The following is a 4,570-nucleotide window of genomic DNA, read 5'->3' as shown; positions in this document are numbered from 1 at the left end:
GTTGGAGAAGACTCTTGAGAGTCCCTTGGACTGCAAGGAGATCCAACCAGTCCATTCTAAAGGAGATCAGCCTGGGTGTTCTTTGGAAGGAATGATGCTAAAGCTGAAACTCCAGTACTTTGGCCACCTCATGCAAAGAGTTGACTCATTGGAAAAGACCCTGATGCTGGGAGGGATTGGGGGCAGGAGGAGAAGGGGACGACAGAGGATGAGATGGCTTGATGGCATCACTGACTCGATGGACATGAGTTTGAGTGAACTCTGGGAGATGGTGATGGACAGGGAGGCCTGGCATGCTGCGAATCATGGGGTCGCAAAGAGTCAGACACGACTGAGCAATTGAACTGAACTCTGTATTCTTGCCTCCTCTTCTTAATGTCTTCTGCTTCTGTTAGGTCCATACCATTTCTGTCCTTTATTGTGCCCATCTTTGCATGAAATATTCCCTTAGTATCTCTAATTTTCTTGAAGAAATTTCTAGTCTTTCCCATTCTATTGTTTTCCTCTATTTCTTTGCATTGATCACTGAGGTAGGTTTTCTTATCTCCCCTTTCTATTCTTCGGAACTCTCCATTCAAATGGGTATATCTTTCCGTTTCTGTTTAGCCTTTAGCTTCTCTTTTCTCAGCTATTTGTAAGGCCTCCTCAGACAACCATTTTGCCTTTTTGCATTTCTTTTTCTTGGGGATGGTCTTGATCACTGCCTCTTGTACAATGTCACACAACTCCATCCATAGTCTGTCTATCAAATCTAATCCCTTGAATCTATTTCTCATTTCCACTGTAACCGCAAGTGATTTGATTTAGGTCATATCTGAATGGTCTAGTAGTTTTCCCTACTTTTTTAAATTAAATCTGAATTTGGTAGTAAGGAGTTCATGATCTGAGCCACAGTCAGCTCCTGGTCTTGTTTTTACTGACTGTATAGAGCTTCTCCATCTTTGACTGCAAAGAATATAATCAATCTGATTTCAGCCTTGACCATCTGGTGATGCCCGTGTGTAGAGTCTTGTATTGTTGGAAGACAGTGACTGCTATGACCAGCGCATTCTCTTGGCAAAACTAAGCCTTTGGACATGGTGGTGTTGGACTCACCTATCGCCCTGGGATCTCGCCCTATGCCATTATGACTCTACTTCATCACATCCTCAAACAATTCTTCCTTGTGGGAAACAGAAGAAGGCTGTTAAGACCTGAATGGTGTGTTCACCACCCAGGGCATCAAACAGTTTCAAGCCTATGGTCCTTAAATTGGTTCTTTACCCAGAATCTCTTCACTGACCTCATGCTTTCCTTCTTGAAGGAAACCAAAATGGCTAGAAGTTTTACCACTAACTTTATTCAGTCATAGAAGTGTCTCATACAGTGGAGGCTGCTGAGAAAATGGTGCGGGAGAAGGACGTGCTGCATTTCTTGCTGGCCTTCACCGCTGACTTGGTGACCTTGGCCGCAGCCGCTGTCTTCTTCTCCACAGCCTTGATGATGCCAACAGCCACAGTTTGCCTCATGTCCCGCACAGCAAAACGGCCTGGGGGACAGAAGGAAGGAAAAGAGCGAGATTTCTGAAGAGAGACACGGAAGCCACGGCTCCATGGCCTCAGTCAGAAGTGGTTTTCCTCCCAGGACTCAGCAGCCATCCGCCCCGGCTCACCTAGAGGCGAGTACTCGGAGAAGGTCTCCACACACATGGCCTTGCCGGGGGCCATCTGCACAATGGCCGCGTCGCCCGACTTCAGGGCCTTGGGGTTGTCTTCCAGCTTCTTGCCTGAGCGGCGGTCGATCTTTTCCCTCACTTCAGCACACCTGCAGGAGATGTGGGCTGTGTGACAGTCCAGCACCGGAGAATAGCCAGCTTGGATCTGTCCTGGATGATTCAGGACGATCACCCTAGAGAGGGAGAGGAGGAGGATCACTGCTGGGACCTGTGAGCCAGGGCCAAGGCTCGAGACGACTGGGGCCTCCACCAAAACCGGGGCTGATTTCTCAGAGGCAGTCTCCACCACCACCACGCACCAAGGGCTGTGGCCTCCTGGGCGGCTCACCTGGGCCACAAAGCTGCCGGTCTCCATCGGGGGGTCGTTCTTGCTGTCTCCAGCCACGTTGCCATGACAGATGTCCTTCACAGACATGTCCTTCACGTTGAAGCCCACGTTGTCCCCGGGCAGGGCCTCCAACAGGGCCTCATGGCATCTCCACAGACTTGACCTCAGTGGTGAGGCCACTGGGGGCAAAGGTGACCACCATGCCGGCCTTCAGGAAGCCGGTCTCCACTCGGCCCACAGGCACCATGCCAATGCCTGCACAGGAGAAGGGCAGGCGGTTAGAACCACTCCAGCCCCACCCCGCAAGAGCTGGCTTCCTGGGGATCAAGGGCTAAGGTCACCTACAGAGCTGGCAGGAAGTGCCAAACTCAACAACTGGCTGTTTCCTCTGCATATCAGATAAACTGGAAACTCTGGGGCTTTGGCACTGCTCACAAGTCAGGATCTGAAGCCCAGCAAGTCAGACAGTGGACCTCGTCCTCCAATGGTATCTCCCCTCAGCCCGCCCAGCCCTGGCTCCTCACCTCCTATCTTGTACACGTCTTGTAGCGGCAGCCTCAGGGGCTTGTTGACTGGGCGAGTTGGGGGGAGGATGGAATCCAGAGCTTCCAGCAGGGTCACCCGGGTGGCGTTTCCCTCCTTCCGCTCAACCTTCCAGCCCTTGAACCAGGGCATCTGCAGGGACAGGAATGCAGTGAAGGGGGAGATGAGGCAGGGGTGTGGCTCCCAGCATGCCCACCCCAGAACCAAGACCCGTCTGCCCCCCGACCCGGCCGCCCATGGACCCCGCCTGCACTCACGTTGGTGCTGGGCTCCAGCATGTTGTCCCCGTGCCAGCCCGAGATGGGCACAAAGGCCATGGTCGCCAGGTTGTAGCCGATCTGCCTGATGTAGGCGCTCACTTCCTTGGTGATCTCCTGGAAGCGCGCAGCGCTGTAGGCAGGCTCGGGCGAGTCCATCTTGTTGACCGCCACGATCAGCTGCTTCACACCCAAGGTGTAGGCGAGCAGCGCGTGCTCGCAAGTCTGCCCGTTCTTAGAGATGCCTGCCTCGAACTCGCCCACACCGCCAGCCACAATGAGCACAGTGTAGTCAGCCTGCGGGAGGCAGACATCGTGGGGGCAAGAGATTGGTTAGGGGAGGGGGCGCCGGATGTGCTGGGAGGCTGGCTAGAGCTTCGGGCGGGCAATGCCTGGCCCCTTGCAAGCTGGACACTCCCCAGAAACTGACAAATGCCTTCATCCCCCGGATGCTGCTGTGCGCAGAGGTCCTGCCTCCCACTTAAACTGTTACTCAGTCCCATGCATGAGCTTTCGGTTCCTTTGTCAGGAGCCCCACAAGGTAATTTATTTGTCTGGGTGTCAGAAAACCTAGTCCCTGCCCCAGCCTGAAAGGAGGATGGTGTCTGGATCGCATTAGAGTCTATCTTCTGATTGGTCAGAACTGAAGGTCAGAGTGGATAAAGAAAACCTTCTAAGGCTTATGATGCACTTCGTCCCCAGGAAACAAAGCCTGAGTTTCCTCCCCTCCCTCTACCAGCCACCTCCCCTACAGTCTGCCTTGGTTCGAAAGGGAGGGACCTGGGAACAAGGGCTGCTTTACCTGGTGCCAGTGATCACGTTCTTGATGAAGTCCCTGTGGCCCGGGGCATCGATGATGGTGACGTAGTACTTGCTGGTCTCAAACTTCCACAAGGAGATGTCGATGGTGATGCCACGCTCTCTCTCTGCCTTCAGTTTGTCCAGCACCCAGGCGTACTTGAAGGAGCCCTTACCCATCTGGGGAGGGGTGAGGAGTGAGGAGCACGTTGATGGCGAGCAGCCGGATCTCTCCCGGGGGATTCAGCTGCCACTCCAAGACCTCACAGTGTGCCCTGCTTCCACACTGTGCCACCAGATCCTGCCAGAGCGGACTGCCATCCCCAGCCCCCGCCACTCCTAGAGCCAACCCCGCGGGTGGGTGCCTCACCTCAGCTGCCTCCTTCTCAAACTTCTCAATGGTCCTCTTGTCAATCCCCCCAACACTTGTAGATGAGGTGCCCGGTGGTGGTAGACTTGCCAGAGTCCACGTGGCCGATGACCACGATATTGATGTGTGTCTTCTCTTTGCCCATTGTGGTGGTTGCTTCCTTCAGTCACTGCTTCACTGGAGCACGGGAGGGGAGGGTGGGGAGAGAGTGAGGCCCAGACATCCTGGCAGGCAGGCTGCCTCTTGCTACTCCTCCTCTCCTCCTGCTCTGCCCCAGCACCCCCTCCCAACATCGTGGCCTAGCTCAAAGCCTGGGACATGGTGGCACCAGCTGAAAAGTAAAGGACTTGCCAGGCTTGCACCCTGGCAAGGGTCACCATCCCAGGGCTATAGCTGGGATTTCCAAGCGGTCCTGGCCCCTCCCTCCTTCCCCAGAACATGTGGGGACTCAGCCATTCCCCCACATATCTCCCATCCTTCCAATTCCCCACCCAACACCCCCCCCCAGCCCACTCCATATACAAGAAACCCTGCCATCCCATAGCCTGAAGGTGGTCCTC

At 54.5% G+C, this 4,570-nt stretch overlaps 1 pseudogene; it reads right to left on the bottom strand.

Annotated features, from left to right (window-relative positions):
* Nucleotides 1-1,358: 1,358 nt before the first annotated feature.
* On the bottom strand, nt 1,359-4,155 carry LOC102276904 (elongation factor 1-alpha, oocyte form-like; annotated as a pseudogene).
* Nucleotides 4,156-4,570: the final 415 nt, after the last annotated feature.

The sequence above is a fragment of the Bos mutus genome, chromosome 29, assembly GCF_027580195.1.
Source record: "Bos mutus isolate GX-2022 chromosome 29, NWIPB_WYAK_1.1, whole genome shotgun sequence".
In the NCBI taxonomy this organism is placed as follows: domain Eukaryota; kingdom Metazoa; phylum Chordata; class Mammalia; order Artiodactyla; family Bovidae; genus Bos; species Bos mutus.
The sequence above is the reverse complement of the archived record's forward strand: the minus strand, read 5'-3'. Positions and strand labels throughout refer to the sequence as shown.